Source organism: Eschrichtius robustus, chromosome X, assembly GCF_028021215.1.
Source record: "Eschrichtius robustus isolate mEscRob2 chromosome X, mEscRob2.pri, whole genome shotgun sequence".
Lineage (NCBI taxonomy): Eukaryota > Metazoa > Chordata > Mammalia > Artiodactyla > Eschrichtiidae > Eschrichtius > Eschrichtius robustus.
This window is the reverse complement of record NC_090845.1, coordinates 40,162,910-40,176,012: the sequence shown is the minus strand read 5'-3', so window position 1 is coordinate 40,176,012 and position 13,103 is coordinate 40,162,910. Positions and strand designations below refer to the sequence as shown.

The 13,103-nt window shown below is 37.3% G+C and overlaps 1 pseudogene; it reads right to left on the bottom strand.

Annotated features, from left to right (window-relative positions):
- Window positions 1–305: 305 nt before the first annotated feature.
- On the bottom strand, window positions 306–3,897 carry LOC137756218 (tigger transposable element-derived protein 1-like; annotated as a pseudogene).
- Between the last annotated feature and the right edge of the window lie 9,206 nt (window positions 3,898–13,103).

The following is a 13,103-nucleotide window of genomic DNA, read 5'->3' as shown; positions in this document are numbered from 1 at the left end:
AATGGTACAAACTTTCTAGAAGGCAATTTGGCAATTGTTACCAAATTTTTTTCATGTGCATAGTCTATAAATCAGTACAGGTATACCTCCCAGATATTGTGGGTTGGGTTCCAGACCACCGCAATAAAGCAAATATCACGATAAAGCGAGTCACACGAATTTTTTGGTTTCCCAGTGCATGTAAAAGTTATATTTACACTATAGTGTAGTTTATTAAGTGTGCAATAGCATTATGTCTAAAAAAAAGACAATGTACTTGGCTTATTTTAAAAATACTTTATTGCTCAAAACTAACCATCATCTGAGCCTTCAGCGAGTCATAATCTTTTTGCTAGTTGAGGGTCTTGCCTCGATGTGGATGGCTGCTGACTGATCAGAGTGATGGTTGCTGAAGATTGAGGATGGTGTGGCAATTTCTTAAAATAAGACAGTGGTGAAGTTTGCTGCATCAATTGACTCTTCCTTTTATGAACAGTTTCTCTGTAGTATGCACTGCTGCTTGATAGCATTTTACCCATGGTAGAACTTCTTTCACAATTGGAGTCAATCCTCTCAAACCCTGCCACTGCTTTATCAACTAAGTTTATGCAGTATTCTAAATCCTTTGTTGTCATTTCAACAATCTTCACAGCATCATCATCAGGAGTAGATTCTATCTCAAGAAACCACTTTCTTTGCTCATCCATAAGAAGCAATGCCTCATCCATTAAAGTTTTATCATGAGACTGCAGCAATTCAGTCACATCTTCAGGCTCCACTTGTAATGCTGGTTCTCTTGCTATTTCCACTCCATTGCAGTTCCTTCCCCCATTGAGTCTTGAATCCCTCAAAGTCATCTATGAGGGTTGGAATCAACTTCTTCCAAACTCGTGTTAATGTTGATATTTTGACTTCTTCCCATGAATCACGAATGTTCTTCATGGCATCTAGAATGAGAAATCCTTTCCAGAAGGTTTTCCATTTACTTTGCCCAGATCCATCAGAGGAATCACTACCTATGACAGCTATAGCCTCACAAAATATATTTCTTAAATAATAAGACTTAGAAGTAAAAATTACTCTGGCTGTTGTTCTAGCAGGCATGAAAACAACATGGATCTCACTGCACGTCTCCATCAGAGCATTTGGGTACACTGTCAATGAGCAGTAATATTTTGAAAGGAATCTTTTTTTCTGAGCAGTAGGTCCCCACAGTGGGCTCCATATATTAAGTAAACCATGTTGTAAATAGATGTGCTGTCATCCAGGCTCTCTTGTTCCATTTTTAGAGCAGAGGCAGAGTAGATTTAGTGTAATTCTTAAGAGCTCTAGGATTTTTAGAATGGTAAATGAGCATTGGCTTCAACTTAAAGTCACCAGCTACATTAGCCCCTAACAAGGAAGTCAGTCTGTCCTTTGAAGCCAGGTGTTGACTTCTCCTCTCTATCTATGAAAGTCCTAGATGGCATCTTCTTCCAATTGAGGACTATTTCATCTACATTGGAAATCTGCTGTTTAGTGTAGCCAGCTTCATTAATAATCTTAGCTAGATGTCCTGGAAAACTTGTAGCTTCTACATCAGCACTTGCTGCTTCACCTTGCACTTTTTTTCCCCCACAATGCTACTCACTTTATAATTTCAATCTTCACACTGTTCAATTCTAACAGCTTCAAAAACATTTTAATTGAAGTATAGTTCCTGTACAATATTATATAAGTTACGGGTGTACAAGATAGTGATTCACAAGTTTTAAAGGTTATATTCCACTTATAGTTATTATAAAATATTGGCTATATTCTCTCTGTTGTACAATATATCCTTCCAGCTTACTTTATACCTAATAGTTTGTATCTCTTACTCCCCTACCCCTCCCCCCTCCACTGGTAACCACCAGTTTGTTCTCTATATCTGTGAGTCTGCTTCTTTTTTTTATATTCACTAGTTTGTTGTATTTTTTAGATTCCACATATAAGTGATATCATACAGTATTTCTTTCTCTGTCTGACTTATTTTACTTAGCACGATGCCCTCCAAGTCCATCCATGTTGCCACAAATGGCACATTTTCATTCTTTTTATGGCTGAGTAGTATTCCATTGTGTATGTGTATATATATATATATATATATATATATATATATATACATACACACACACACACACATATATATATATATATATATATATATACCCCACATCTTCTTTATCCATTCATCTGTTGATGGACACTTAGGTTGCTTCCATAGCTTGGCAATTGTAGATAAGGCTGCTATGAACATTGGGGTGCATGTATCTTTTCGAATTAGTGTTTTTGTTTTTTTTGGATATATACCCAGGAGTGGGATTGCTGGGTCATATGGTAGTTGTATTTTTAGTTTTTTGAGAAAACTCCATACTGTTTTTCACAGTGGCTGCACCAGTTTACATTCCCACCAACAGTGTACGAGGGTTCCCTTTACTTCACATCCTCGCCAACATTTGTTATTTGTGTTCTTTTTGATGATAGCCATTCTGACAGGTGTGAGGTAATATCTCACAGTGGTTTTGATTTGCATTTCCCTGATGATTAGCAATGTTGAGAATTTTTTCATGTGCCTGTTGGCTATCTGAATTTCCTCTTTGGAAAAATGTCTATTCAGTTCTTCTGCCCATTTTTTTAATTAGGTTTTTTTTTGGATGTTGAGTTGGTATGAGCTGTTTATAGATGTTGGATATTTTAAGCTTTTAAGTTTAGTTAGGTCCCATTTGTTTATTTTTGCTTTTATGTCTTTTGCTTTAGGAGACAGATCCAAAAAAATATTGCTACAGTTTACGTAAAAGAGTGTTCTGCCTATGTTTTCCTCTAAGAGTTTTATAGTATCCAGTCTTACATATAGGTCTTTAACCCATTTTGAGTTTAGTTTTGTATATGGTGTTAGAGAATGTTCTAATTTCATTCTTTTACATGTAGCTGTCCAGTTTTCCCAGCACCACTTATTGAAGAGACTGTCTTTTCTCCACTGTATATTCTTGCCTCCTTTGTCATAGATTAATTGACCATAAGTGCATGGGTTTATTTCTGGGCTCTCTATTTTGCTCCATTGATCTCTGTGTCTGTTTTTGTCACTTTGCACTTTTATGTTATGGAGGTGGCTTCTTTCCTTAAACCTCATGAATCAACCTCTGTTAGCTTCAAACTTTTCTTCTGCAGCTTTCTCACCTCTCTCAGCCTTCATAGAATTAAAGAGGGTTAGGCCCTTGCTCGGGATTGGGCTTTAGCTTAAGGGAATGTCGTGGCTGGTTTTTTTCTTTTTCTTTTTTTTTTTTTTTTTTTGCTGCATTGGGTTTTCTTTGCTGCGGGCTTTCTCTAGTTGCGGTGAGCAGGGGCTACTCTTCATTGCGGTGCACGGGCTTCTCATTGCAGTGGCTTCTCTTGTTGTGGAGCACAGGCTCTAGGCACACGGGCTTCAGTAGTTGTGGCACAAAGGCTCAGTAGTTGTGGCTCGCAGGCTCTAGAGTGCAGCCTCAGTAGTTGTAGTGCACGGGCTTAGTTGCTCTGCAGCATGTGGGATCTTCCCGGACCAGGGCTCAAACCCCTGTCCCCTGCATTGGCAGGCGGATTCTTAACCACTGCACCACCAGGGAAGCCCTCGTGGCTGGTTTGATCTTCTATCCAGACCACTAAAACTTTCTCCATATCAGCAATAAGGCAGTTTTGCTTTCCTATCATTCATGTGTTCACTGGAGTAGCACTTTTAATTTTCTTCAAGAACTTTTCCTTTTCATTCACCACTTGGCTAACTGTTTGGTGCAACAGGCCTAGATTTCAGCCTGTCTCAGCTTTCAACATGCTTTCCTCACTAAGCTTAATCATTTCTAGCTTTTGATTTAAAGTGAGAGAGGTGTGACTCTTCCTTTCACTTGAACACTTAGAGGGCATTGTAAGGTTATTAATTACCCTTATTTCAATATTGTGTCTCAGTGAACAGGGAGGTTCGAGGAGAGGGAGAGAGATGAGGGAACGGCTGGCTGATGGAACAGTCAGAACACACACAACACTTATTAAGTTTTCCATTTAACATGGGCATGGCTTGTCGTGCCACAAAACTTTTACAATAGTAACATCAAAGATCACTGATCACAGATCACCATAACAAATCTAATAATAATGAAAAAGTTTGAAATATTGAGAGAATTACTAAAAAGTGACACAGAGACATGAAGTGAGCAAATGTTGGAAAAATGGTGCTGAAAGACTTGCTCAACACTGGGTTTCCGCAAACCTTTTCTTTGTAAAAAAAAACCACAATATCTGCAAAGTACAATAAAATGAAGTGCAATAAAATGAGGTATGCCTGTAATTTTGCTTCTATAAAATCATCCTAAAGAAACAGAGATGCAAAAAGATGAATATACAATGATTTTCTTCATAGGCATCTTGATAATAGTGAAAAAAATGTAAACCCAATACTCAACACTAGGGAATTGTTAGGCAAATGATTCATAAGATGGAATGCTAAGCAGTCATTAAAAATCAGGTTTTAGAATATTTATTGAAATACAAAATATTTGATATGTCCAAAAAGATAAAAAAAGAAGACCACAGAAGAGTATTATAACATGATACTATTATTTTGAGGGAGAAAGAAGGAAGAAAAGAAGGGAGGAAGAGAGAAGGGAAAAGAGAAGAATAATGGAATAGCAACCTCTGTTGATATTTTATCATACATCCCAGAATGGTGACATCGCAAGGGATTTCTTAGTTGTTGTTTTGGCTTTGCTATTTTGTTTTTAAATTCTTTTCAAATTTTTGTAATTGAAAAATTATTTATTTAAGACTGCAAAGAATACCCAGAAATCTCTGGGCAGTAGGATTACAAATATTCTTCATTTTCTTCTTGATACTTCTCTGTATTTTTTCAGTATTTTTACAAAGACCATGAATTATTTTTATTGAAAGGGAAAAAGTTCTTTTTTACACAAAGAAGATATGGGTATCTCTTGAGTGTGACATTCTATTTCCACATAGTATTTGTACAATACTATGAAATATATTTTTAATAATAAAGATCTGGTCTGAATAAGCTAGAATAGATAAAGAGTTCAAAATGGATACAAATTTGGCAGTGAGTCCTAGGTATCAAATATCCTCTCAATTCTTTCCACAAGGAAACTGTGACAGAAATGAAGACTTATTCCCCTCATTTTCTGTTCAGCTTCCATGACAGCCTGTGGCATGGAAAAGGCTTAGCTGCAGACCTTGCCGCTTTGTGCTCAGAATTTGAGGGAGAAAGGAACAATAGTTGGGGCGTGGTTGAGTGGAGAGGTCTTAAGAATAGTATTTATAGGGTCTGTACACATTTTTTTCAAGATCCTACAAGTTAAAAAAAAAGGTTGCTGTAAATAATTTGTTTATTTCACCTCTGTTTCGAGTTTAAATAATGTCGAGCAACTTTTCAATAAATAATATTAAAAGATAGCAGTGGCTGACATATTGAGTGCTTGCTTGCTCAATGCCAAGCACTGTATTAAATTTTGGCCATACAGTTCCTCTTTTAATCTGAACAGCAACCCTATGAGATAGGAACTATTTGAATCCCTATTTGAAAGATTTTAGAAAAGTGAGCTCAGAGAGGTCCCTGGTGCCAAAAAGGTTGGGAACCGCTGCTTTATAATCCATTGCCTAATGTATCTACTAAAGCTAAAAAACGACCAACAAAAATGCATTCACATGGTCACCAAAAGACACATACTAACTAGAAAGTTAAGTAGTAGCACTGTTCTTAAAAGCCCAAAACTAGAAACTACCCAAATGCACATCAGCCATTGAACAGATAAATTGTAGCATATTTACACAGTGGAATGCTATACAGCCATGAGAATGAATTATCTAAACTACATGCAACGAATAGATGAATATCACAAACATAACATTGAGCAAAATAACTCAGGCCCCAAAGAGCACATAATGTATGATTCAATTTACTTATTTAAAACATGCAAAAGACAATCAAAATGAATCTATGGTTTCAAAATCTGGATAGTGATTACTCTTTGAGGTTGGAAGGTGGTGGCGGCTGAAGCCTAGATAGTGGCACATGAGGGGTTTCTGAGATGCTAGTAATGTTCTATTTCTTGATCTAGTTCCTGGTTACAAGAACGTGCTTACCTTGTGAGAATGAATTGAGCTGTACAGCTGCCATATGTGTACCTTTCTCTATGGCTAGTGACTCCAGAGAAAAAAAGTAGTTGATGACAGACATCTAGTTTAGTTGCTACTATGGGGAAACCTAAAACACACAAGAAAGTAGTATTTACAGAGTGACAAAGGTGGATCATGGAAATACTGATCTGATAATGATCAGCTTTCTGAGATATAAACAATTAGCCCTGGGGAGTGACAAATAATATGCCATAGCAAGCTCATTTGGTTACTTTTTCCATCATAATTCAGAACCACAGAGGGTCTGTTTGGACAGCAGGAAAGTGTCTGCTTTAATATCACCACCTGCAGAATGAAATTCAACCAATTAAGTTAGGAAATTGCCATTCGCAGATAATTATTATTTAGCTGGTTTCTAACTTCATAGCTCTGCAGCCATTTGAGGACAAGGTCTCAAAACTGCCACAGGGTGTGGTGTCGGAGTTGGTCTATTTTAACTTAATGATCTGGAAGAGGAAATAACCAGCATGGTAATGACATTGCCAACCGATGCTAAATTGAGAGTGTTGCAAATGCTAATAAAGGCAGAGGAACAAAATGAGAAGACTTTGCTGATAAAATCTGGGCTTTAGTGAATAATACCAGTGCATTGAATTCCCAATTCTCTACCCTAACAACAGATTCCTGAACACATTCCTTGTGCTCAAAAAAAGTCTCATATCTAAAAAAATTAAATATTCTATTTCAGCACTGCAATTTTAAATAAACTTTTAAAATTTTAGAATAGGATTAAATTTACAGAAAAGTTGCAAAAACTGTACAAAGAGTCCCCATATACCCCACACCCAGTTTTCTCTATTATTAACATGTTACATTAGTATGGTACATTTCTCACAATTAATGAACCAATATTGATACATTATTATTTATTAAAGTTCATATTTTTTGCAGATTTTCTTAGTTTTTACCTCATGTTCTTTTCTGTTCCAGGATCCCATCCTGGACACTATATTCCATTTAGTCATCATGTCTCCTTAAGCTCCTCTTGACCGTAACAATTTCTTAGACTTTACTTTTTTGGACCTTGACAGTTTTGAAGAGCACTGGTCAGATATTTTGTAGAATGCCCCTCAATTGGAATTTCTCTGATACTTTTCTCATGATTAGACAGGGATTATGGGTTTTGGGAAAGAAAACCACAGAAACAAAGTACCAAACTCAACACATCATATCCAGGGTACATACTATCAACATGCTTTATCACTGTTGATGTTGACCTTGATCACCTGGCTAAGATACTGCTTGTCAGATTTCTCCACTGTACTTACTTTCTTTTTCCCCCCAGCAAGATTTCATCTTTTTTATGGCTGAGTAGTATTCCACCGTGTGTGTGTGTGTGTGTGTGTGTGTGTGTGTGTGTATCTCACATCTTCTTTATCCATTCATAATTAATTTATGACAAAGGAGCAAAGAACATACAATAAAGAAAAGATAATCTTTTCAATAAAGGGTGTTGGGAAAACTGGACAGCCACTTGGAAAAATTTAAACTAGACCACTATCCCACACCATACACAAAAATCAACTCAAAATGGATTAAAGACTTGAATGTAAGACCTGAAACCATAAAACTCCTAGAAGTAAACATAGATAGTATGCTCTTTGACACTGGTCTTAGCATATCTTTCTAGATATGTCTCTTGAGGTGAAGGAAACAAAAGCAAAAATAAACAAGTGGGACTACATCAAACTAAAAAGCTTCTGCTCAGCAAAGGAATCTTTCTGCTTTCTTTTGAGTGTTTTAATGGTATATTTTTGACCATTTGCATTTAAGATGACTATTGATATAGTTGGATTAATATCTACTATGTAATTGTTTTCTATTCATTGCATTTTTGTTTCTTATTCTCCTTTTTTATGCCTTCTCTGGTGTTAATTGAGTATTTTATATGATTCCATTTTATCTCCTCTCTTAGAGTATAAATTATAGTCAATTTTTAAAAATTTTAGTGATGGTCCTAGAGTTTCCAATATATGCTTTTAACTAATCTAATTTCATCTCTAAATAACACTATATTGCTTTAAGTGTAGTACAAGTACCTTAAAATAGAGTATTCCCAATTTTCCCTCCCATTTTTGTAACATTTCTGTCATTCATTCATATCAGATTTCATTTCATTTATCCATATGTTATAATCACTCAATATATTGTTACTATTATTACTTTAAGCAGTTGTTTTTAGATCTATTAAGAATAAAAAATTAAAAGATTTTATTGTATTTTCAATTATTTATTCCCCAGTGCTCTTCCTTTCTTTTTGTAGATCCAAGTTTCTGACCTATATCACTTTCCTTCTACCTGAAGAACTTCTTTTAACATTTCTTGCAGGGCAATTCTGCTGGCAATGAATTCTCTCAGTTTCTTGTTTGAGAAAGGTTTTATTTCTCCCTCATATTTGAAAGATAATTTCTTTGGATATAGAATTATAGGTTGGTGATTTTTTATTTTCAACTCTTTAAATATTTCATACCAGCCTTTTCTTGCTTGCATGGTTTCTGATTAGAAGGCCACTATAATTTTATTTTTGATGTGCTTGTGTCTCTCTCTCTTACTCTTCTATTTTCTCTCTATTCTTGCTTTTACTTTTTTAAAAAATTTATTTATTTATTTATTTATTTATGGCTGTGTTGGGTCTTCATTTCCGTGCGAGGGCTTTCTCTAGTTGTGGCAAGTGGGGGCCACTCTTCATCGTGGTGCGCGGGCCTCTCATTATCACGGCCTCTCTTGTTGCGGAGCACAGGCTCCAGACGCACAGGCTCAGTAGTTGTGGCTCACGGGGCCTAGTTGCTCCGCGGCATGTGGGATCTTCCCAGACCAGGGCTCGAACCCGTGTCCCCTGCATTAGCAGGCAGATTCTCAACCACTGCGCCACCAGGGAAGCCCCTATAATTTTTTTTATTGAAGTATAGTTGATTTACAATGTTGTGTTAATTTCTGCTGCACAGCAAAATGATTCAGTTATACATATATGTGCATTCTTTTTTTATTCTTTTCCATTATGGTTTATTACAGGATATTAAATATAGTTCCCTGTGCTATACAGTAAGACCGTGTTGTTTATCCATTCTACATATACCAGTTTGCATCTGCTAACCCCAAACTCCCACTCCATCCTTCCCCCACTAACCCCTCCCCCTTGGCAACCACAAGTCTGTTCTCTATGTCTGGGAGTCTGTTTCTGTTTTGTAGATAAGTTCATTTGTGTCATATTTTAGATTCCATATATAAGTGATATCATGTATTTTTCTTTCTCTTTCTGACTTACTTCACTTAGTATAATAATCTCTAGGTCCATCCATGTTGTTGCAAATGGCATTATTTCATTCTTTTTTATGGCTGAGTAATACTCCATTGTGTATATGTGCCACATCTTCTTTATCCATTCATCTGTTGATGGACATTTAGGTAGCTTCCATGTCTTGGCTATTGTAAATAGTGCTGCAATGAACACTGGGGTGCATTTATCTTTTTGAATTATGGTTTTCTCTGGATATATGCCCAGGAGTGGGATTGCTGAATCATATGGTAGTTCTATTTTTAGTTTTTTGAAGAACCTCCATACTGTTTTCCATAGTAGCTGCACCAAGTTACATTCCCACCAACTTTGTAGGAGGGTTCCCTTCTCTCTATACCCTCTCCAGCATTTGTTATTTGTAGACTTTCTAATGTTGGAAGGCCACTATAATTCTTATCCTCATTTCTGTATAGGCAAAGTGTTTCCACTCCCCCTGCCACCTCCCTCCAAGTTTCTGGCTTCTTTCAAGATTCTCTCTTTGTCTTGGGGTTTCTGCAGTTTAAAAATGATATATCTAGTTATGTTTTTTTTTTTTTTGGAGGGGGAGCTATTTTTCTTGCTGGTGTTTTCTGAGTTTCCTTGTGTCTGTCATTAGTTTTGGAAAGTTCCCAGCCATTTTTGCTTCAAATTGTCCTGCTCCATTCTTTCTCTTCTAGTATTCCAGTTACATGTATATTATACCTTTTGGAATTGTCCCTCAGTTCTTGGATGTGCTTTTCTGGTTATTTTCCATTGTTTATTCTCTTTGCACTTCAGTTTGAGAAGGTTCTATTAACCTATCTTCAAACTCATTGAATCTTTCCTCTGTCAAGTCAAATCTACTGATGAGTCCATCAGTAGCAATTCCTTTTGATTCTTTCTAGAGTTTCAATCTCTGTACTTAACATTACCCATCTGTTCTTCCATGTTGTCTACTTTTTCCATTAGAGCCCTGTGTACAAAAAATATATATTGCCTGCCATTTTAGTAAACAATGACTATTGCCTGCCATCAAGCCATCAGCCACTGCACCCACCCCCGACAGTGCACCCTGAGGGGAATTCAGGATGGAGAAAAACCGGATACTGGCCCTAGATAGTTAAGATGCATAGCAAAGGAATAATTTCAATGAGCTCAGACTCTTGCATGTTCCCATACATAGAAAAGCACCAAAATAATTAACTTGAGATGTCTGTTCTTTTGTGATTAGCAGAAACCTTTTGATGTTTGACTACATGTTTTGTTTTGTTTTGGTTTTTTTCCCAGCAAAAACTCCTAAATACATCCTGGTTCCTCCCTTACCTCCGTGGAACAGTCAGTCCCTCAAGTCCTGTCTGAGAAGCTATCTCCCTTCCCAGGTGATAGCCTTCAGTAAGACCCTGAATAAAACATAACTTTCAACTTTTAGGTTGTACAATTTTTTAGACAGCAGCCCTTATATATTAATCACTGTTATTTTAAACTGTCTGTCTAATAATTCCAACATCTGTGTCATATCTGAGTCTGGTTCTTATGATTGCTTTATCTCTTCAGACTGTGTTTTATCTGGCCTCTAGGCATGCCTTGTAATCTGTTGTTGAAAACCAGACATGTTATACTCGGTAATAAGCACTGAGGTAAAGAGGCCTTTAATGTGAGTATTAATGTTAATCTGGCTAGAAATTGGGCTCTGTTTAATGTTTTCTGTAGCTATTAGTGCCAAAGACTTCAAAATACTCTACTGTTCTTCCCCAAAACAAAAACAAGGACACTTCCTAAAGTACTCCTCCTCAGAGAAAGTGTGTCTCACTGTTCTTTCCGCTATAGTTCACCATTACTATACTGGAACCTTGTTGGTGTGGTGGTAAGTATGTGGGAGGTGAGCATTCTATAATGTTCTGCTTAAATCTCAGTGTTTTAGTGGTCCTGTCTCAGAGCTGTAACCTTCACAAATATCTCTCCAGTGGCATAGATTTTTTCCCCTGCCCCCTACTCTCTTCCTGGCTGCAATATTCACAAACTATTTCCCAAGTGAAGCTCTGACCCTTGTTGATCATGTTTTTCCGCCCTAGGTAAGACAGGAGGGCTAGAGGGGCCTGGCTGAAGTGGGAGGGATGCTCTTCCTCCATTTGAGGTAAGTATCAGGAAATGTCTTTTCCCCTGAAGGGTAGGTCTTTGTTATGGAGAAGACCCTGGGAGTATTTCATGACATTTACTATTCTCCTCCCCCTGCCAGAACCATGAGGGGATCTTTCCCCAACCTCCACCAGAGAATCTAGTGAGCGTTTGGAGGTAAAACCCACAAAATTCTGCGTCTCTTTAAAACTGCAGCCCCAGGATTTTCTTACTCTCTTGCTAGTCCGCACTCAGCCTCCGGCAAGTCATCAAAATTACCATTTAAGTGTTCCTATTAGTTTATATCTCCAGAGGCTTCTACTCTAGGTTAGCAGATCTCAGCTGTGACTATCTGGATGCACCTTTCTGTACAGACTTCAGAGTGATTTGCCCCAGAAACTCAGTTCTCTAGTGGTTCCAAAAAAAGTTGTTGATTTTCAGTTTGTCTAGATTTTTCTTCTCATAAGGACACGAGTGAGGACTTCTAAGCTCTTTACATGTCAGAGCTGAAACTAGGGTCTGTCCACCATTGCATTTTAATCAAATAATATGACTAAAACATACCAACTATTATGTTTTTAAGAGGAGCATTGGGAAGTAACATTTATCTAGTGCCTGAAAATTTATAGAGTAATAATTTCATCAAAAAATCATTGTTGACTGCCTACTATGTGCCAAGTACTGCTCTAGGGAATGAGGCCACCTCAGCAAATAAAGTCCCTGCCTTTATGAAACGTACATTCCAGACAGTGAGAGACAGAAAATGATGATAAGTACTATAAAGTAAAATAAAAGTGGGTAAGGATGATAGAGAGTGATGGGATGAAGGCTGGAGGATACTATTTTAAAGAAGATAAACAGATTTGCATGTATGAGGTCCTGGGGCCCATCATCTCCACTACACCTTTGTAAACAAAATGAAAAAAAAAGAATAAAGAGGAGAAGGAGGAGGAGGATGGGGAAGAGGAGGAAGAGACAGAAAAGCCCCTCTGAAAAGAAAAAAACTGAAAATACTCAAAGGAAGTGAAGGAGTGCCCCCAGAGGGTATCTGAAAGAAAAGTATTTAGGGAACATAAAGAAGGCCGGTGTGGCTGGGGTGGATTTTTCCAAGAGTCACAGGAGAGGAAGCAATGGGAAGCCTCATCATGTGGAGCCTTATTAGCCATCGTAAGAATTCGAGTTTTCACTCTGAGTAAGACTGGAAACCACTGGAGAATTTTCAAACAGAAGAATGACATGAGTTCACATATTTTTAAAGGATTGATCTGGCTGCTGCACTTAAAACAGACTGCTGGAGGTGAGGAAGACAAGATGGAAGAAGCTACAGAGACTATTTGGGTTGCTACTGGAATAATCCAGGGAAGAGACGATAGTGGCTTTGAGATGAGATGTCATCAGATTCTGGAATTATTTAGAAGGTAGAGCCACTGGAATTATTGATGGATTTGTTATATCATTTAAGCTTCATAACAACACTTACTAGAGCAAGGGTAATAATATTTGTGAAAGATGAAGAAACTGACCAAGGAGATCTTACCCAGGTCCCTGAGCTAGT